The 23,206-nt window shown below is 47.1% G+C and overlaps 1 protein-coding gene across 4 annotated transcripts in view; it reads right to left on the bottom strand.

Moving 5' to 3' along the window:
• LOC146042633 (NXPE family member 4-like) overlaps positions 1-23,206 on the bottom strand; it is a 142,663-nt gene that overhangs the window by 102,883 nt on the left and 16,574 nt on the right. For 2 of the 4 annotated variants that reach the window (XM_083162718.1, XM_083162719.1), the window contains exon 1: positions 544-937. The exons of 1 other annotated variant lie outside the window; for it this stretch is intronic. The gene's annotated coding sequence lies outside the window, so the exon portion shown is untranslated. Of the gene's footprint in view, positions 1-543; positions 938-23,206 lie in introns of those variants that run through there. One more of the 4 variants, XM_083162720.1, reaches the window with a different exon arrangement.

The raw sequence follows: 23,206 nt of genomic DNA on the forward strand, positions 1-23,206 counted from the left end.
ATGATATTGCAAGCAAAGACACAGAGACACACACATGGGGAGGGGGAGCTGGCAGTGACACACACATGGGTAGGGGGAGCTGGCAGAGACACACATGGGGAGGGGGAACTGGTAGAGACACACACATGGGGAGGGGGAGCTGTGGGTTGAGGGGGGTGTGCAAAGGCACAAATAGGGAGGCACAAATGGTGTGGGGGCCAGGGGCACACATGTGGGGGGGGGGGGGGCACATATGGTGTGTGTGTGTGTGTGTGTGTGTGTGTGTTTGGGGGCAGTGTCACAAATAGGGAGGCACAAATGGTGTGGGGGCCAGGGGCACACATGTGGGGGGGGGGGCACATATGGTGTGTGTGTGTGTGTGTTTGGGGGCAGTGTCACATAGTGTGGGGGGAAGCTGCTCCATAGAAGGGGGAGAAGACACAGGTGGGGAACAACTTCTTAATGACTCTGTGTAGTCCAGCCTGGGGAAATAGTGAATCAGGTGGGGGCCCACTGCGGCAGGGTTTGCATCCTAAAATTATGACACCTTAATCAGCCACGTACCTTAAGTAACTGTAGGGCTGCCCCTGCCCTGATAATCTATGAATCTGCTGCTCATACCTCTCCATGAGCAGCACACCCCTGCAGACAGCCTCTAAGCTGGGCCGGGATCCTGCCTCCCTTTTCCCTGAAGCCTGCGTGCTCAGCCAATCACTGAGCAGCAGGTTGCTGCACCAAACACTATTGGACAGCTGAGCATCCTGTTCTTCTATTCAGCACTGGAGGCTGTCAATCACAGCAGCTGCAGCAGGGCCAGGGAGTCAGAGAGCACAGGATCTTCGGAGGGGCAGTTTCACAATAGGTCAGAATGAAACTCAGAATTCCAGCTCTGGGAAAAGGGTAGGTCTGGTGCACCCCCTGGACCACCCCTCTGTTTCACCCCTCCTGGCAGGAATAGTCCAGCAGCGGCAGAGGGACTTGAGTGGAGGAACTTAGAACTGGGAGCCAGGCGCACCGGGGAGGGGAATACAGGGCACGCAGCACGATTGTTACGCCACTGATTAGGGCATATTGCTGCAGCCACTGCCATTGGCCCAGCCAGGGAGGGTGGCGGCCACTTTTTCTGGTCAATCTGCCCCTGCCAGGCTCCACCAGTCAGTAATGTAATGCCACAGTTTGGGAATTTTTGCACTTTTTCTAAATCACTGGAATTTCTTTATCTGAATAGGAAATACCGTCATATCACGGGAAATACTCTACCAATATGATTTTTATGTGAGTTATAATAAATGTTACTTTCTAACTACAGTATGTTCAATTTTATGGAGCCTTATTTCAAATTCTAAAGAGTGCACCATACAAGTCTCTTGCATTTAGAAGAAACCATAGACCTCCTCTTGAAATGACTGAGCTACCACATTTGATGCAAGAATATTTTCTGAATTAAGGTGGCCTACCATACAAGATAGCTGCAGCCAGGAGAAATGCTGCGTAACTATGCACTCAGTTGCAGTGGCAGCTCCTACCTCAGCGGAGGAGAGGGGCTGCCGCAATGCAACCCCTCCGGTGCTGCCAGTTCCAATCGCAGCTGCTTGTGCTGAATCCCAATCGCCATTGCAGAACTGGCGCATGCGCAGTAGCCTCTTTGGTACTGCACAAGCGCTGGCCCCAGCCTCTATGGGGCTACTTCGGGAGCAGACCCGTAGTATGGTATACGGCCCGGGTCTGGCACATGCACAATATCGTCAGTGGTACTGCTCAGAACCCATTTTTTTAGGGGTTGCCCTGCAGTTGTGTATAGAGAGGCATCCCAGAGGTTAGAAACACCTCCCAATGGACTGCCTTGGTTACTGGCAGGAAAGACTTCCAATAGGAAGTCACTTCCAGTCACAGTGAATCCAGTGCAGTCTCACAGACTGCTTCTGGCTTCACACAGTGGCGTATTTTACCTGGGGGGCTGCAGCCCTGCAGCCCATAGGTAAAAACCACCACTGCTTAGTCTACACGAGGCACCTCATGCCTTTGAACCAACAAAAACTTGAGTGATGAAATTGATTAATCAGTTTATAGAGGGGTCCTACCTCGAGCTCATGAAGGTGCATTTAAGTCTGCTTCAGCTACAGTTGCCAATCAGCTATTTTTTGCACTTAAAAAAAGCTGCCATAATAAGGAACAGTGGCGTATCTATATTGGGTTCAGTGTGCATGGTTTACATGGGCCCCTGAGTCCCAGCGTAGCCCACACCGGGATTGGTATGAAATTCCAGCGGTCGTAATCCCAGCGGTCAAAATACCGACAAGGGGGGGGGGGGGCGTGGATCGCTGTGCTTGCCACACAGCCGGCTCGGTGCCTCACTATGCTCGGCACACTAATTTATTCTCCCTCTATGGGTGTCGTGGACACCCATAGAGAGACAAAGTGCCAGGATTTCGGCAATCGGGATTCCAACTGCATCCCCCAACACTGCATACACTGCACACATTTTTGTAATACTTACCCTCAGGAGTGTAGTGGCATAAGAGTAGAAAAATGGTGCAGCAGGCATTTTAACAGCGATTAGTGCTCAGACTCCAAAATGATGCCATCCTGCCAGCAGCAGCAGCGCTGTTAAAATCACCAGAAAAATGACCACCGCACAATTTTTCTGGAGATTCAGTCTTGCGCAGCAGGGTCTGGGCTCTCTAGTGCGCAGACCCTAGTGCTTCCATCACTGTGCCTGGAAGAGAGGAGGGGGCCTGACCGCAGGAGGCTGCACGTAGGAACATTAGCCCCTGGTAGGAACAGCAGCATGAAATTACCTGTCATGAGAGGTTGGGCTACAAAGAAAATAAATACACTCCAAGACGGCAAAGCAGGAAATCATGGATCTCCACACATCAGGCGAAGCTGCTGTACAGGGTGCTCAGGCCCCAGGTACCAATCAATTAAGTGTTATAGGAGTGCAAGTGGCTGGACTGAGATAACCGAAATGTCACATTTCACAGCTTTGAGGGTAAATCAGAATGACCGCCTCTGTTAAAAAATTTTTTTTAAAAAGCCTCTTAATGGTTTTCTCTCCTCTAACTGAAAAACTGTGTGGAGTTTGTATATTCTCCCCGTGCTTGCGTGCGTTTACTCCGGGTACTCCAGTTTCTGCCCACAATCCAAAAATATACTGGTAGGCTAATTGGCTCCCAACAAATTAACCCTAAAATGTCTGTGTGCGCGTGTACATGTGGTAGGGAATATAGATTGTAAGCTCTACTGGGGCAGGGACTGATGTGAATGTTCAAATACTCTCTGTAAAGCGCTGCAGAATATGTGTACACTATATAAGGAACTGTTAATAAATAAATAAATAAATAAATAATTAGTCACCAGCACTGATCATAAATGCCTCAAGAAAATGACACCATATAGAGACACCTAAAAAGGACTGTCAAGACAATCCAAAACTTAAATGGACTTTAGACTATTTTACCTCATTGGTGTTAATTCACAATTAGCTATTACAACTAAGATGGCAGTGCATTTCATTACAGCTTACATTTTAGCCCATTACTTAAGATGCTGGTGCATTCCACTGCTAAAGTTGCAAGCATATTTTGTGATTATATATTTGTTTTCGTTGTCCTAAAGATCCTAGATCTATTTTATGTTCTTGTTAATCATCACCAAACAGGAAGTGATGTCATAGATTGAAGCCATGTGTTGCATCCATCGTCAAGGAATCATTGGGTATAAATATAGTTCCCTGACTTAATGAGTGAGATTTAATAGGATAAGATTTGGTACTTGTGTAGTATCAATGCCAACCCGAAGCGTGGCGAGCGCAGCGAGGGGCGGCGTTACACGTCCTCCGACCTTTTCATAACCCCACTATACACGTCGGCGTGGAGTTGATTTTATATAGTGTGGCGAGCGCAGCGAGCCACCGAGCCCGAAGCGCGGCGAGTGCAGCGTGCCCCACGAGGGGACGCGGAATAAATGTTAAGTAATACGCGTGCGTTTGCCACGCTTTGGGCTCGGTGGCTCGCTGCGCTCGCCACACTATATAAAGTCAACTCCATGCCGACGTGTGTAGTGGGGGTATGAAAAGGTCAGAGGACGTGTACCGCCGCCCTTCGCGGGCTCGCTGCGCTCGCCACGCTTCGGGTTGCCGTTCATAGTGGGGGTGGCGTGGGGGTGCATTTAACATTATAAGCCCCCATTAGGGTGCTTATACAATTAAAAATCATATAGGGGGCTTATACAATTTAAAATCGCATCGCTGTGCATCGGGTGTATGGCATGCGATGCGATGAGATTATAACTCATACGACTTAATATCGTGGACGCCGTGATAATATACAAGTACCTAACATTTATAGTAAGGTTCCAAAATTGCACCTTATCGCATTGTTTTAAATCAACGTTATAGGCAGAATTTTACTATTGAATAAGATGAAATTTTCGGCAACAAAATGCGATATGGTGCGATTTTTAGTCATGAAAATCAAAATTTTGTGTAAAAAAATTGCGGTACTTGTGTAATATCTGGGCGCCCGATTTTGTCATTGTATTGCATCGCATTGCATTGCATTGCATGCAATATAGTGGCATACAATTCATGCAATGCGATTTTTAATTGTAAAGACCAGATTTTTAATTGTATAGTCACCCATGGGTGATTTCATACCCCCACTATCCAACTACGCATGGAGTTGATTCTATATAGTGTGGCGAGCGTAGCGGCGGTACACGTCCTCTGACCTTTTCATACCCCCACTACACACGTCGGCATGGAGTTGACTTTATATAGTGTGGCGAGCGCAGCGAGCCACCGAGCCCAAAGCGTGGCAAACGCACGCGTATTACTTAACATTTATTCCACGTCCCCTCGTGCTTCGGGCTCGGTGGCTCGCCACACTATATAAAATCAACTCCACGTCGACGTGTATAGATTTGGTACACATTTTATACACATTAGATAATTGTTTATCATGATGTATTCAGCTCTATATCTATCTCCCATATGATGCACATAATGTGGCTCTCGGTACTGCTTTATGTGTTTTTCTTATATATTGTTTTGCTGTGTTTATACTGCATCTGTTTGGTTTTATTGGTTTATGCATGCATTTTGTCATCCTCCGGCTGTGCGGTGCTGGGATGAAGATGTCAGAGAGTTGCTAGGCAATGGCAGGCAGGGCAGGCGACATGGGGGGGGGGGGGGGGGGGGTCAAGGGGGACAAGTGTTATGGGCCCCAGAAATCTCAAGGGCCCCAGAGCTACCTTGCCCCATCACAACCGCTGGCCTGTCAGTGACCCTCGAGGCCAGGCCGTCTACTGTGCACCATCTGTGTGTGGCTGATTCTGACTCACTGTGTGCCACTGCTGTCTACTGTGTGTGTGCCCTGCCGTTCAGTGCTCAGAGCTATCTACTCTGTGTGTGCACATGGCCTGTGGCCGCAGGCGCACAGCCATACCCGCCACTGGCACTGTAGCCTCAGTCTCTGGCTCCGGTACTTTATAGCACATGTGTGGGTCGTCTGTTCCGTGCCTGCTTGTAGTGCTCTGCTTCTTTTGTGAAAGTGACAGGCCAGCAGAAGGCAGCAGCCAGGAGCCAGGCCAACAGGACTGAGAACGAGAGAAGTCCGCACCTGAAACAGGATCTGGAGCAGCGAAAGGTTAAATGAGGCTCGTGCAGAAGAGGGTTGTGTGGATTTCTGTTGCCAGCCCTGATGGCAGGGGGCCCAGGGCTTGACATTATCGGCAAGATATACAGACACATACTGTAGAGAGAAGTTTAGAAGGGGCACTCAACAGATTTGCAGCAATTAAAAGCTAAATGTCTTGCATCTTAAAGCATCATAAAAAAACATGAAATGTTGGTCCTCGATAGGACCACCTTCAGGTGTATCAGCCATATCAACAAATAATTAAACCAAGCTGATATTAAGTCTATATACTATACACCTGTGCTCAAGCATAGACATCCTTATAATGAATCTGGAAAACTGTTACTTTAGATATTTTCCAATCCCACCTTGTCTCACAATCAGCACCCTATTTTGTAGTCACTACCTTAGAAGGCACTGGTCTCGACTACAGGTAACACAATATTAAGCATTTTCAACAGTGGCGCAACAACAAATTATGCACCCCACCCCCTGCTGGAAAATGTTGGCGCTTCTCCCCACCCCCCACTGCTGCCTCCTCTAGCATCCTTAAAAACTGTCTGCTGTAAAGGGGTGGCCATTTTGTGAGGGATTTTTCATAAGGAGCCATGAGGATTGCCGGGACGCAGACTAGTAGATCTGCGGGTCCCGACTCCCAGCCACAGATGCGGCAGCAGCGTAACAATAGCCCCTGAAGACCCCCGGCACCCACACTTACTGAGTGCCTCCCCACCATCGCAGGGTCTGTGGCACTACTGTTACACCACTGATTTTCAAACTAAAGTGAACTGGTAGGATCCACATACCTTTGTCAGGTCAGACTTACCTAAATAAGGAAATATTCAAGGAAGCACACCTTAAATCTTCCCAATTATAAATTAAACATACTGACATGATAAAGGTTTTATATAAAGGTACCTAACTGCTCAAAAATTCTGTGCGGGAAGGAAGGTCATTTTTAGATAAACGGTTTCATTAAAGCATGCTAGGAATAGAATGGGAAATCTACATCTGTACTACAGAGTAACGCTCAGGGGCATAACTAACACTTTAAGGGTCCGATTGCAACATTTTGAAAGTGGCCCCCCACACACATAATTGTCACTACAGAGAGGCAGAAAGTGGGGGTGTGAGGGAGAGAGAGGGAGTGAGAGAGGGTGTGAGGAAGAAACAGGGGGTGAGAGGGTGTGAGGGAGATACAGAGCTAGAAATTGTCACTAGAGAGAGATAAAGTAAGGGTGTGAGGGAGAGACAGGGAGTGAGAGAGGGCGTGAGGGAGAGACAGGGAGAGAGGGTGTAGGGGAGGGGAGATGAAAGGGACAGGGGAGAGAAAAATATGAAGGCAGGGCGATAGAAAAAGACAAAAGAGACGGGCGAGCGAAATAGAGATGGGGGGGAGAAAAAGTTGAAAGCTGAGAGGGGGAATGATAAATGGGGTGGAGAGAAAAGAGGGGAAAGGGGTGAGACAGAGGTGGAATGATAGGCTGTGTGAGAGAGATAGAGGGAGGGAAGGCAAGGATGCAGGGTATTAGTTAGGGGAGAGAGGGTGGAGAGCACGAGTTTATAATCCCCCTCCTCCACCCCCCAGTACAAGCGGGTGGCAGTGGAAAGTCTCACACTCACCAGCAGCTACTGGAGGCGGATCTCCTGGTCAGCGGCAACCCCGGAGTCTCCAGGGCTGCAACACTGCCAGGTTCTCCAGGGCAGCGGCAGCGCAGGGATCTCCAGTCTCAAGTGTGCAGCACAGGCAGTTGTGTGTCTTTTGCAGCGCCTGGTCTCCTACTCACACAACTGAGGGAATGGAGACACAAGACATTGTCACAGTCGCTGCCCACGCTGAACCATTTAGCATAAAACATTTCTAAAAAAAGCTAAATAAAGAGGGTGCAAGGGATAGCCTGCTGGTCTTTCAGGTTTTCAATGTCGCACCTGTCGGGTCCTGGTGGCCTTTGATACAGAATCGGTATTGACGGCCACCGGATCGAAGCGTGTGTGCACCCCTTAGGAGTAAAGGAAATTCTCAGAACCAGTTTGGAATAAATATAATGTAACCATTTGGAGAATGATGCAGTGCAGTTATCTACAGTTGGTTTATTAATACAGGTCAGTAAAGTGTAATTTACAAACCACAAAAAAGATGATCTCACTCTGTATTTAAATTTGTTTGCAAATCAATATTTCCTTGCCTAGATTGCAAGGAGGAGAGGGAGAAAATTAAATGTGTCACATTTAGGTGTAGCATACTGCACTATTGAGTCACCTCCTGCATTAACTTCAGTTTTACACATCAATCATAAAATACAGCTGGTTTTACAGGAACTTCATTTCTATCGTATATAATGATGGTGATAATCATAAAAGTCTTTGTTGAACATTGTTGTACATTCAGTATGTTTATGCTGAAACTACCCTGTCACGCTAGCAGTAGCACCAGCTGGAGTGTAATGGAGGCTAGGTGCCTTGATGTAAGGTTTTTGCATAGACAACAGAAGGGAGGGATGCAATTGGATAAAAGAAAACCAGTTTTAATAAAGATACTGCGATACAGAAGATGAACTGTGGCACAAAGATAATACTGAAGATATGAAATAACCAGAGTCAATGATATATAAAACTTATTGTAAAGTTCGTAGTGGATGGATAACGAGGTTGAAAACTGAAGATGACTTGAAGTGTAGATTTGAAGAATAAACGTAAACTTGAATAATTGATTTGAAGGATTTACTTGAAGAGATGATTGCATTGAAGATTGAATTATTGAATGAATGATTGGATGATTGAATGGTTGAACGATTGGATGATTGGACGATTGGGTGATTGGATGATTGATAGGATGAATCCGGGAAGTATTGCAGCAGGCCTGAGTAGCTGTGACCAGGGAGAGTTGCAGTGGAAATAACCTTCAGGTGAGGAAAGGGTGATCCCCTTTGGGGGGCTAACCTTGTCCGGACCGTAGAGGCGGCAGCAGGTTTCTGCAGGTGGATGGTCTTCACAGCAGGCGAGCAGGAGTGGATTCAGTCTGGAGATAGCCGACAGGCAGCAGCGCTTTCAGCAGGAGTGGGAGTCAAATGCCTAGGGAAAGGACATCATTGTACTGACTAAATGTTTGGCCCAGCTGGTCAGTATTTAAAAGGAGAGCTGCACTGTAATTGGCTGAAGATAATTGGTAGTGCAGCCTGGTTGGAGAAACCAACAAGATGGCCACCGCCAGGGAAGGCAACAGGTTTCAGAACCAGGAAGTGTGTGCAGTACACTCCAGGCAGCGTGTCCAGCAAGGCCCAGGCAGAGTTCACAGCATCATGGCGCCTCAGTGTGGGAGGCATGGGTGACAGACACATTTTGGGTCATCTCTTCTGGGGAGACCTATTCCTTCCAAGGTAATTCTATGTTGTGCACCCAACATAGCTAGCACGTCTGATACATTTTATGGTTGGAATAAATAACCCATAGAAGATATTACCCAAAATGTCTGGACCAACCCTGCAGTATGCTTATTGTGCTCTCTACTTTAAGGCCAGTATTCAGTGCTCCCGATTCACTGGGGGTTTTTTTTTCGGCGAATCGGGCTGTTTTCACTCCTTGCAGTGAATCTTTTTCACTGAAAATCTGATTCACCCTCTTCAATGATCACTGTTCACCGAAAGCCGGCCAGTTCTCCGTTTCATGCTTGCTGCAATTGGCTGGTGTATTTCAATGGGGTTTTCACTGGGATTCGTCAAGAGTCTATTCAATGCTAGGATGGCGAATTGCTTTCTCCCTGATTTTTGCCGTGATTCACCGTTTTGCATTCGACATCTTTTTAAGGTGAACTGGAAAGTGATCTTTTAAAATAAAGGTTTTTATTTTATTTTTGGGGGTGTCAAAAAATCAGAATTTTTTTTCTGTGAAGGGGCATGCTATTTTTATTCATGTGCTTGCACATGAATATATATTAAAACATTATTTTTACGCATTCGCCAGCAGGGGGCCGGGAGCCAGGAGGCGCTCATTAGATATTCATATATTCACTGCACACTGGTCCAGATTCTTATGAGCAGGACCAGTGAAGCGGCTCCCTACCCCGTCCCCTGCCAGCACTCCAGGGGGTGGGCAGCTTCTGCTGCCTGTGTCCCCTTAAGCCCTCCTTCTCCCCCACAAAAACTCTGGGGCAGGCAGGGAGGCTTACATCTCCCTGCCTGCCTCCGTCCCCTGGGTCCCCTGCAGCCCTCCGGAACCTTGGGAATGTGCAGCAAATCCTAAACAGTATTCGCTGCACATGGAGAAAAAAAAAAACATTGAATACTCCCTTAAGTCATCAACTATCTCTGTTTTTCAACTTCATGTGATTCTAATGCCTTTGTTCAATGTATCATGGTTCCAAAATCTGGAATAAAATCCGCTATCCAAAATGCTCTGCCGTATTCCTCTTTTCATGCTGCAAAACTACTGTACAAGCATCAGACAGATACTGTAGATACACATCATGTTGGTATTTAAAAAAATAAAGCTACAACATAGTAAGTATATATATATATATACATATATATATATATATATATATATATATATATATATATATATATATATATATGTAGCCCCAATATTCCAAATTGCGTTATAAACAGTTTAACAAATTTGATTTCTATCAATACTTGCCAGCCTCACCCCTAAATTCCCTGAACACACCAAACACAATATTATACCCAATAGAGGTATGGCGCCTAGGGTTTAGAATATATAAATGTCCAAATACAGACTATATGAACCACATATGCTGGCATTCTCTGGAGGAACCAGAAGCTTCTTTGGAGATTATTTTTACCTTTACCATTGGATGGACATACGGTTATCCACATCATAGGTTCAGATATTAAGCCCTTGAGAGAGAAGGCTAACAGAAACATCTGATCGAATAATTTTTTAGGCAGTGAACTTCTTTTCAACCTATTACTTTTATATTGCACGAATTGGATAAAATAAATAGCGAAAAAGAAATTATCATCCCTATATAAGAATAGTAGGAATCAGACACCCAAATAGGATTCAACTTTATTCAAAATTCCTTAACCATGAAGATTGTTGTATTCCCCTGATGAAGTCTCTGTGAGACGAAATGCAGTGGAACATTATCTACATGCGGTTTTATTCTCAAAAATCCTCTGAAGACTAATAAACCAAAAATTGGACGATTTCTACTCCTTACTTCATTGGATGTGGTTCATATAGTCTGTATTTGGACATTTATATATTCTAAACCCTAGGCGCCATACCTCTATTGGGTATAATATATATATATATACATTTAACTTTGATATCTGACAGCTAAAAAAATTGTTTTTTTTTCATCTGATGGGCCCTCATGAGAATTGTGGCCTTATCTAGCTCTAACAACAATTTGTGTAACAGATGGTATTATTATTCTCTTTTTTCATTATACATGTCATGTAGTTGTCTCCAGTTAATATGTTTGTATTGGAACCCATGGGCTATGTAATATACCTGTTAAGATTTATTGTCTATTAGCCATATGTCTGACCACTCCATGCCTTTATCTGAAAAGCTCTACAAGTTAGGCAAGCCTCCTGAAGTACCTTATTTGTATTTCCTTTAAACCTATTTTAGGAGAAACCTCACCGTATTCTTTATCTACGGCATTGAGGAGCACAGAATTTAGATCATAAACACCTACAGCAGTTGGCTTATGTTTTTATTCTGGATCTTTGGTATGTATATATACTGAAATTGCCCTGGCCATAGAGCCTTCCTTCCGTCTTAACTTTATGCCGTATTATGTCACATTATGTAAAAATCTTTAGACGTATTTTCATTGGTTGAAACAATATTTCAGATACCTTGTCAGTATCCATTCCGGTCAGGGCACAGATTTCCCTTTTTCCCATCCAACCGGTTTATATGAACTCACCTATCGATTGGTATGTTAACCATCCATATCTATGTTTTCATATTCAGGTGCTTGGGAATAAAGGTACCGATATCTATCAATTTTTTCCTCTTTCGCCTTTTCACCATCACTGATTATTCAGTATCCTCCTCCTCATTCCACTCATCCTCTTTTATCCTCTTTTTCCTCTTTTTCTAAACCCTATTTCAGGGAATTCTCAATATCTATCAAGTAGTTTTGTTATATTATTTTTAAAACCTTTATTCGGCATTGTTTCACCTCCTTAGATACCCTTACACCCCTGAAGAAGTCCCATCGGGACGAAACGCGTAGGGTCTTTCAGAATAAAGGGTTCTTTAACTGAAAATTAAGAAATTTTTTTGTATCATAATCATAATCTGTTGGAAATTGTGTGTCACACATGAAATTTATCCTACTAGATCCATGATTGAGTATGTTTTATGTCATTTTATGAAATAAATTTTTAAAAAAAATCTCTCATTATATATTCATGTGCACACACAATCTGTGAAACTACCAGCGCACCTCTATACCCTTTTCTTGTCTTCATGTCTATAATATACCTCTATTAACAGCGAGGTATCTAGAGGTGCTGCGAACCTTAGAGCGCAGACAGGGCCCCAAACCCCCCCTTTTTTTTATATATATATATATATATATATATATATATATATATATATATATGAGAAAAACTGCACACTATTTAGCATACACATGCGGGTGCCGATCACATAGAAAATTTCATAGGGTAACCATCAGAAGGAGAGAGATCCGCACACCATATAGCAAAAAATTTTTTTTTTTATATATATTTATTCTAATATGTTGCCATGTGCTTTTTTACAACTTTTTTCATGCATCTAAAAAATATATTTAAAAATATATATATTTTTTAGCTATATGGTGTGCGGATCTCTCTCCTTCTGATGAAGGTAACCCTATATATATATATATGTAGAAAAAACCAGAGAAGCGCACGAATGAGCAATGTAAAAGTAATACTTTACTATAATAATATAGCTCACGTACATGTAGGTTTAAGACAATGTGTATGCAGTCAAACTGCGAATATCAACCCAGGCGGCAGGAGTCCGTCATCAGCACGATGTAGAAACACCAGACCGGTGTAAGGACTTCGCAGCCCGGACCAGACAGATCGGGAGACGTCAGCAGCGTCAAGGAGGTGTCAGCGTCAGCCAAGGATCCGCCCCAATGCGTTTCGTATGACTTCGTCAGGAGGCGAAGTCATACCCCGACGAAACACCTGGGTTGATATTCGCAGTTTGACTGCATACACATTGTCTTAAACCTACATGTACGTGAGCTATATTATTATAGTAAAGTATTACTTTTACATTGCTCATTCGTGCGCTTCTCTGGTTTTTTCTACATGTCTTTCTTCGTGGGATATGGTGATTCCCACAACTGAGTAAAGCTGCACTGCATGTGAATTCACTGAATCCATATAAATGTTGGAACTCTTTTGCGCAAATATTGGAAACCATTGTATATATATATATATATATATATATATATATATATATATATATATATATATATATATATCTAGAAGGTTGTGGCCCCAATAATGCGCTTCAAAAAGCAGCACCTCTATCGTACCTCGCTGTCAATAAAGGTACAGGTTGGATAGGATGGAAAAGGAGAAAGGATAGGGGTGCGCTAAGTATACCACTCTGTGGCTTTACATATAATAAATCAAATAAAATGAATAAAAACAAGTCAACATTTATTGCTACCTCCAGGGGCGCTTGCACGACCTGTGGCAATGGAGCTTGGCGGGGGTCCCCGCTGCCTCCCCGCCAGTACCCCGCGCCACCCGACACCCCCCCCCCCCCAAACTGGGCAGCGTCTCCCTGAAGCAGAGATGGGCAGGGAGACGCTGCCCAGCCACTGTGATACTGGGACGCACGTGCGTGTGAGACGCACACGCATCCCCGTCCCTATCGCCGGTGCTCGCCAGTGAAAGGGATCTGGCGGGCACTGGCAATGAATGAGCGGCGCTACATCCATATTACGTGTGTCTGTGTGTATAATTGAGCTTGTAAAACAAGAACAATACATTTCTCATTTAATTCACTTGCCTCTATGCTCCTCCACTATGGAAGGGGTTAATGGTGCAAAGAAGACATTTAACACACAGAGCTCCCCCCTGCAGCCTATTGAGGTCCAGAAGATTAGCCTGCAGAACTGAAGAAAACACTATTTCCAGATCCCACAGTCACATACAGTACATAATAAAAGTTAGAGAGAGGGGAGGAAGACACTCCGTCACTCCTAGTGACGTCCAGCAGCAGGGGGGGTCAGGCTCTGCTGTCAGTGCCAACCTCGACCTCCAGCAGCAGGGGAGAGGGAGGTGTTGGACTCTGCTGCCCACTGACCTCCAGCAGCAGGGGAGGGGGGCCGGGCTCTAGTGTAGAAGTACGCCCCGGTGCAGTAGCACCGGGACGGAAGGGGCAGTGCTGCCGCCGGGTGGCGCCGCCCCCTGCAGCCAGGGCCAGTGTACTCGTGCGGTCACTGGCCCTGCTGCTGGTTGGCGCCTGCTTCCTGGCCTGGGGTGGCCTGGCGCCACCCCAGGGAGCCGGAAGCAGACCCTCCAATGACGCCGGGTGTGGGGGCAGCGGCGAGCCTTCGCCGCTGATCCCCACGAACAAAGGGAATTCAAATACGGCGCCAAAGGAGAGCCAGTCATGGCTCTCGCTCTGGCGCCCAATGGGAAGCGGCAGCGGCGAGCCAATCCGGGCTCACCACGTCACGAGCCCCGCCCCCGGGCGCTGGTTTGAACTAACCAGTGCCGGGAGCGGGAAGCGAAGTTCGGCGACGGAGGAGGACGAGAGAGGAGAGCGCTGGACAGAGAAAGGGTTACCGCCGGAAGCCCCGGGAGGCGGCAGCTGTGTGCGCAGGACTGCTACACGCCGCCGCCCGCCGGGCGAAGGACACAGTGCCGGGGACAGCCGGCGAAGACGGAAGAAGCCAGGGTGCGGCGGGGTGCAATGCAAAAGAGCTTGCCCCGGCCCCCGCTGCCCCGGTGAAGACTGCAGGAAGCCCGGAGGTGGTGGGAAGCATCCCACCTCCGGCGAAGACGGACCACCCTCGTGGCTGGACCAGGCTTGGTCCAGCGGAAGGCCCTAGGACGGGTAAGTCCACATGCGGGTCCCCCCCCCCTAGACCACCAGGTGTTCGGGCAATAGGCCCGTGGGTCCAATTCAGGCATCAGGCCTGCGGGACCATAGTCGGGCTCTAGGCCCGTGGGGGACCTCAGGTCTGTGCGTTGGGCATTAGGCCCCTTTGTGCGTTGTTGGGCATTAGGCCCAGTGGTGCTCTGGGCTTTAGGCCCCTATATAGTCGGCCCTCAGGCCCTATTGCGTTGTTGGGCCCCAGGCCCATATGGGTTACTGGGCACCAGGCCCATCTGTGTTGCAGGGCGCAAGGCCCTGGTTGTGTACGAGGCCCAGACCCTGCTAGGACTGAGGCCTCTCCGTAGAAGTAACAGGCCTGTATCGACAGGCCGCGAATTCAGGTATCGCCACAAGGGTTATTGTGGTAAGGCTGGGAACAGCCAGAGGGAGGTAGGCCCTCGCTAGGTGTTGGTGCAGTGTTGTCTCTTTACATTGTACTGTTTTACTTGACACCGTGTACTGTATGCTGTACTTGGGTTCACCAATTGTGGCCCTGTGCAGATTGTGTTCTTTTCAGGTTGTGCGTACGTTAGGCGCCAGGTTGCGTGACGCTAGGCCGTGGCATCGGAAGATCCGGCGCTAGGTCACAGGTTGCGCGGGCGTTAGGCGCCAGGTTGCGTGACGCTAGGCCGTGGCATCGGGAGATTCGGCGCTAGGTCCCAGGTTGCGCGACGCTAGGCTGTGGCGCTAGGTCGTGGGTTACGTAAGACGGCTTCAGGCCGCAGGGTGCGCGGGCGTTAAGCCACAGGCGCGTTGGTGTATTGCCCTGCCCTAGGGAGCAGGAGGTTACGTGAGTTCCTTTTCAGGTGCCGGTATCCGCATTGGAAGCGTGACGGCGGACCAGTAAACGACTGGTGAGTAGAAATTGTATTGAATCTTTTGTCGTGTTGTTTGTGCTCCTTCCCCTCCCCGGAGCGTTCCCCCACCCCAGTTACAACTGCCGTGTTCCACAAGCGGGTGTAAACATTCTGAGGCCAATAGTGCCTGTGATGAGCATCCCCTCCCCCCCTTAGGGGGTTTCCCCCCTTGTTTCCCCTACAGGTGCAGTCGCCGCCGGAAACTAGTGGAGCAAGGTACCGGGACCGTCGCAGGCCCGAAGGTGAGAGACGGAGCGCAGCGAGGTGAGTACGCGCAGCGAGTGGTGCGCGTGAGGCCCCGCCCCACCCCTCTTACACTGCTATGGTCGCCCGAACTCCAGCAGCAGCAGCAGGGGAGGGGGGCCTTTCTCTGCTGCCGTCGCCTGAACTCCAGCAGCAGGGGAGGGGGGCCGGGCTCTGCTACGGTCGCCCGAACTCCAGCAGCAGCAGCAGGGGAGGGGGGCCTGGCTCTTCTGCCGTCGCCTGAACTCCAGCAGCAGGGGAGGGGGGCCGGGCTCTGCTACGGTCGCCCGAGATCCAGCAGCAGCAGGGAAGAGTCTCAGGGGTAGATTTATTATATGGCGATCAGGGGAAACTGCGATATCCCCGTGCGTTATAGCAGGGGATAGCGCTTCCCCTGATCTATCACACCCGCCGAGCGTTTACTCTAACGCCGGCGGTGTGGGGCAGGAGGCATAGCGCAGGGGCGATATTTTGCACTGCGCCCCTGCCTCCTGCCAGATTTATGAACGGTCAGCATCGCTGACCGTTCCGCCGCCTGCAGCTGTCAACTTCGCCAGCTGCAGGCGGCGATGCCCTATACCTAACAGCAGGGACAGCGCTGTCCCTGCTGCTGGCGCTCAGCTGCGCTGGGATCTCGCGAGACTAGCGAAATCCCGCGCATGCGCAGTCAGCCGGTCGGGGGGGGGAAGGAGACGGCACATCAGTATTAACTGATGCGCTGTCTCCAGGAGGGACATCGCCGGAGGGGGGAGTTAGCGCTCCCCCACTCCGGCGGCAAGATCTTAATAGATCTTGTCGGTGTCCTCTCCTGCTTCGCCTCGCTAATGAGGTGAAGCAGGAACTGTTATAGCGGCACGATAGGCTCCGCTATAATAAATCTACCCCTCAATGCACAGCACTTTATTTTTTAGCTACACGCCCTGATGAAAAGACGAAAGTCTTGAAACGTAGGCAATGGCTCACTGAAATAAATATTGCATTTCTTTGAAACTTTACCGCTGGAGTGCCGCCTACCTCATTGAAGCTGCGCCATCAGTTACAGGGGGACTATCTGGTATTATCACCTCAAGGAAGGCACCACGGACCATCATTCCTGTCAGCAGCAGTGCCGATCTCCAGACATATATATATATACTACCTCTCCATCCCCCACTGGCATCATAAATCAGATAAGAGCTATATCTATTTTTGCCAATGTACGGGTCCATTCATTTTTTACTGTCCTCATGCATGTTTTCTTTTAATTAATGTACATTGCTTTTTTTGAAATAAATGTTTTATTGTTTATAAGCAATATTACGCTATATTCTTTTCCCATTTGGGAGATTTTTTTGGCTTTAAGGGATCTGGACGATACCCATTGGATAATACCTGGAGGTACAGGCTCCAAGTGTGAGTTGTTTGTCTTTACCCTTTATAAAGCCTTTTTCACGAGGTGATCATCACGTGGATCATTTTAATATTCCACTAGGTGGCGTTGTTCACCTATTATATTCCTATGCACAAGCACTTTTAAATATTTATTTATTATTTATTTATTTACAGTTTCTTATATAGCGCAGCAGATTCCGTTGCGCTTTACAATAGTAGACAGTGATAAGACAAACTGGGTAACAACAGACAGACTTGGAGGTAGGAGGGCCCTGCTGCAAGCTTACAATCTATAGGGATATAGGGGGGAAACATAAGGACAGGCACCAGTAATAGCATAGCAGTTACAAGTCCAGAAGGGAAGCTATATAATACATAAGTGCCTCGGAGGGTTATGCATGTAGAACTTAAATATGATAGGCTTGCCTGAAGAGGTGAGTTTTCAGGGAACGCTTGAAAGTTTGGAGACTGGTGGAGAGTCTTAATGTGCGTGGAAGGGCATTCCATAGGATGGGAGCAGCCCGATAAAAGTCCTGTAATAATGAATGGGAGCTAGTGATCCGTGCAGAAGAGAGACGCAGATCTTGTGTAGAGCGTAGTCGTCGAGATGGGAGATATTTTGTGATAAGTGCAGAGATATATGCTGGTGCAGTATGGTTAATAGCTTTATAAGCAAGTAGAAGTGTTTTATATTGAATACGGTAATATACAGGCAACCAATGGAGGGACTGGCAGAGCGGATCAGCAGACGATGAGCGTCTTGCAAGAAAGATCAGCCTAGCAGCAGCATTTAAAATTGATTGCAGTGGTGAGAGTCTGTTCTTGGGAAGACCAGTTAGGAGACTATTGCAATAATCAATGCGGGATATAATGAGTGCATGGATAAGAGATTTGGTAGTGTCTTGTGTGAGATAGGGTCGTATTTTGGATATGTTTTTTAGATGCATGTAACATGATTTGGAGACAGATTGAATGTGGGGAAGAAAGGACAGTTCAGAGTCGAGGATGACCCCTAAGCAACGAGCTTGTGGGGTAGGGTAGATTATCGAGTTGTCAACAGCAATGGAGATGTCAGGATGGTAACTGTTCTTAGTTGGCGGGAATATAAGTAATTCCGTTTTGGAAATATTGAGTTTAAGTTGTCGACAAGACATCCAAGATGAGATGGCAGAGAGACAATCAGAAACTCGACCCAAAACCACTGGTGACAACTCTGGGGTTGATAGATAGATTTGAGTATCATCAGCATACAAGTGATACTGAAATCCGAAAGAGCTGATTAGTTTGCCAAGAGAGGAAGTATAGATTGAGAAGAGCAGAGGACCTAAGACTGAACCTTGCGGAACTCCAAATGACAGAGGTAATGAAGAGGAAGTAGAGTTAGAGAAGCGAACACTGAAAGAGCGATCAGATAGGTAAGATGTGAACCAGGAAAGGGCTGTATCATTAAGACCTAGGGAGTGTAGTGTTTGTAAGAGAAGAGAGTGATCAACGGTGTCAAATGCAGCAGAAAGATCAAGAAGAATAAGTAGTGAGTAATGGCCTTTAGACTTAGCCGTTACCAGATCATTCACCACTTTAGTCAGTGCTGTCTCAGTGGAGTGTTGAGAGCGAAAACCTGACTGAAGTGGGTCTAATAGGGTGTTAGAGTTAAGAAAGTTAGTGAGGCGAGAGTAGACAAGTCTCTCCAGTAGCTTGGAGAGGCACGGGAGCTGAGATATAGGATGATAGTTAGAGAGAGAGTTAGGGTCAGAATTCTGTTTTTTTAGAATAGGAGTTATCACTGCATGTTTGAGCAGAGAAGGAAAAGTACCAGTAGTAAGAGAGAGATTGCAGATTTTAGTTAAGGTTGGAATAATCACAGGAGATAGATTTTTAATGACTTGCGCAGGTATAGGATCGAGAGGAGAGGTAGTAGAGTAAGAGGATAAGAAGAGTGCGGATACTTCCTTTTCATTTGTGGGCTCAAATGAAGAGAAAGTGCCAGAGGGTTCAGGTGGGAAAGAAAGAGGGTTAGAGGTTGTGGAAGAGCATACCATTTCATCTCGGATGTTATCAATCTTGTCCTTAAAGTAGGAGGCAAGTTCTTGTGCACTGATGGTAGCTGGTGGGGGAGGAGGGGGAGGGTACAGAAGAGACTTAAAGGTGTTAAAAAGTCGCTTAGGGTTGGTGGCATGAGAAGAGATGAGAGATTGGTATCATTCAATTAAGTCACCAAAAAGTGATCACTTGTAATAATACACTCCCCCATCGACTTTCCCTATGCCTGGAACGCCTTCTTGAGACGTGTCTACAGGAGAGAAAGCGAGGGAAGGAGATCGCTGTAAAGAAAGATATCACTACATGAGAATTCCTCACTCATTTGATGGTACGCATATATTGATTTACTAAGAAGGATTATTGATACACTGAAGGCGCAGAAGTCATACCACATTTCTATCTTTTACTTATTGGTCTCATGGAAATTAGGCCAACCTGATGACATCTGACGACACAGTTTGAACTCTGGAGTGTTTTTAATAATTTTTTATATAGACATTTTTTGCACTGTGCACTTTATATATTTGTAAATCACTGGTTTAACACTTAGTGAGTGGCAGCGCTGTTTGTGCACCACACACCATATATATATATATATATTTATAAAAGCAAGGTTCCCGGATTCCCACATAGTCACCAGGAACAACACGTCACTGCAGCAGGTTTGTAGAAGATAAAGAAGTTTATATCATAGCCTCAACGGCTTGTTTCGGGGTTAGTACCCCTTTCATGTACATGCTTTTGCCTCTTGAGAAAGGGGTACTAACCCCGAAATGAGCCGTTGAGGCTATGCTATAAACTTCTTCATCTTCTACAAACCTGCTGCAGTGACGTGTTGTTCCTGGTGACTATGTGGGAATCCGGGAACCTTGCTTTCTATTGAATTGTTAGAAAGGCACGCAGCTTTCTTCATTACTTCGTGGAAAGTGCCGGTCCAGTGGCTGTATATATATATATATTACAGTTTGTGACCCGGCACGGTGTTATGATATGTTACTTGGTCCGGTGCCCCCACATCCAATAAAGGAAAGATACAGCAACTTGTAAGTATGGCACTCAGGACGCTGAGGGCAGTTTTCAATGATAAATTACATGATGTGCATCGAATCCTGTTTAGGATTTGCTGCACATTCGCAGGGTTCCGGACGGCTGGAGCATTTGTTGTCAGCCCTCCCTTTCGTCCTATTCAACGCCGCTGGGGCTCACTGCCCCTGACAGTGATTTTTAACCCCTGCAGCGAGCCGGGGGACTGCAGCTGGCAGGGAGATGGAAGCCTCCCTGCCTGCCCCAGAATATGTGGGGGAGAAGGAAGGCTCCGGGACACAGGCAGCAAAAGCAGGCAGCAAACTGCATGGGCCAAGTGGTTCTTATCTGCCATCAAATTCTATGTTTCCAAGCTGCCCCCCCCGGGTAGGGAGCCGCTGCACTGCTCCCGCTTGTGCATATGCAAGGAGCGGCTGCAGTGTGAAGTGAATATATGAATATGTAATGAGCAGCTCCCGGCTCCCATCCCCCTGCTGGCTAATGTGTAAAAAAAAAATGTCAGGATAACAATAAAGCATAAATAATCTTACCTTATATATCCCACTCCAAACCAATGACAAACGTACAGCCCTCTCCCCATTCCCACGCCAGCCACCCCGGCAGGTGAAGTCATCAGGTACATCCCTGGCGCCTGCCAACTGCATCAGACGCATTGCCCTCGCAACCACATTGCGCAGTAATAGCAGTGTCTGCCGGAGCTCTCACTGATACGCCCAACCTCTGGCACATTACCAAGGGGACAAGGATACAAAAAGTACATGTGCCAGTAACCACAATACAAAGCAGAACAGTTATAGAGTATAGCAATATAGCAGATACAAATCAATATGCATATGGCACAACAAAAATGCTTATGATATCAATAATGAGTAATATGGGGACCTGTATAAAAAATATAAAAGGTCCACATCGTGATAAAATATCACAAACAGCAAAAGCATCCTGTATCTAAAAATATACACAATGTGTCAACAAACCTTCATCTGCTAAACACTAAAACCATACATTAAATAGCTTAATGAACATACAATCCATAAATAGCAAGCAATTTTAACTCTAAGAAAAAATCCCAGAGAAAATATTTTAGACATCCCTCAAGAAACAACTCAGATATGTATCAAAGTCATGCGACGGGAACAATAACACCCAGATAATTTAAAACAGGATAGTGTCACATTCTCATTTAAGCCCCCAGGAGCAATCACATTTAAGCAATGAATCCAGGATGCTTCTAAGCGAAGCAGTGCTGCACCTCTATTACCTCTTCTTAAAGAGGGAGCTACCCAATCAATTATACGGTATCTAATGGAATGGAGATTATGCTTCGAGTCCACAAAATGTTGAGTCACCGGCTGTTCGCTACCCCCTTTTTCAGTAGCACCCTTAATTGCCGATCGGTGCGCAGTCATTCTGTCTTTGAATTTACAAACGGTCTTGCCAATGTAGGCAAGACCACAGGGGCAAACAATTTGATACACCACATGTTTCACACGTAAACTGGTACTTGTTTCCTAGCACAGCTCCCCCGATTTTGATTGTATACAATCGCATTGCATCGCATGCAATATAGCGGCATGAGATGCAATGCGATTTTTAATTGTACAAGCACCCTGATGGGTGCTTACAATGTTAAATGCACCCCCATTGTCAACGCCACCCCCACTATCAACGCCAACCTGAAGCGTGGTGAGCGCAGCGAGCCCCACAAGGGGACACGGATAACTTTACATGTATTCCGTGTCCCTTCGTGGGGCTCGCTGCGCTCACCACGCTTCGGGCTCGTATTCTGCGTCCGCTCGCCACGCTTCGGGCTTGGTGGCTCGCCACACTATATAAACTCAACTCCACGTCAATGTGGACAGTGGGGGTATGAAAAGGTCGGAGGACACGTACCGCCGCCCCTCGCGGCCTCGCTGCGCTCGCCACGCTTCAGGATGGCATTGATAGTGGGGGTGGCGTTGACAATGGGGGTGCATTTAACATTGTAAGCACCCATCAGGGTGCTTGTACAATTAAAGATCGCATCGCATGCCATTTGCTGGCATGCAATGATATGCGATATTTCATTGTACAAGCACTCCTGTTAATTTAACGGGAATTTTGCATCGCACACCACTAAGTACAGTATGCGATGTGCGCCGTGCTAGGAAACTAGTACCATGTTCTTTAATGGGGCATTTGATCCCGTTATGGAGAAAATAATTACTCCTAAGTACAGATAGCGCAGGGCTTGTCTTTGCTGGGGATGGCGGAGGACTCGCCACCCGCCATCCCCCGCCCCGCGCCATCTGTATGTCGGAAGGGGACGCGCGTGCACGAGGTGCACGCGCGTCCCGTTCCGACGGAGCCTTTGCCCGGGTCCCCGCCGGCTTCCCCGGGTCCCCGCCGGTCCACACCGCCCCCCCGCAGCCCCCCGCAGCCCTGCCCGTCTCCCTGAAGCTGGAGACGGGCAGGACTGCACCCGCCGCGCCGCCTCGCCGCCCGGCTATTGAGACGCTCGTGCGTGGGAGACGCACGAGCGTCTCATTCAGCCAGAGCGCCAGATTGCTGGCGGATCGCCAGGGACACGGTCCTGGCGCTCCGCCAGCAATAATAAGCCCTGCTCCATCTGTAGATATTTGCATGTGGTGCAAGGACAGCGAAGGCATCCAAGACGTTTCTGTGACAAGATATTTTTTTAACCTGAAGATTTATTCTTAGTTACATCGGCTCTCACCAATAAATCACGCAAATTCCTAGGCCTCGAGTAACAAGGCATAATTTGTGTGTTAGCCAGTCCTAAATCTTTTTCTGACTGTATTATTGGCCAATGCTTACGGTTATTCCTAATCACTGTATTAGATTGACAATTAAATTGGTTGACCCATGGTAGTTTGTCCTGAAGGGTTTTTGGTGTTTTCTTCCTTAAGTAAATCCTCCCTGGGATTATTTAGA

Source organism: Crinia signifera, chromosome 19 (assembly GCF_055691185.1).
Source record: "Crinia signifera chromosome 19, ASM5569118v1, whole genome shotgun sequence".
Lineage (NCBI taxonomy): Eukaryota > Metazoa > Chordata > Amphibia > Anura > Myobatrachidae > Crinia > Crinia signifera.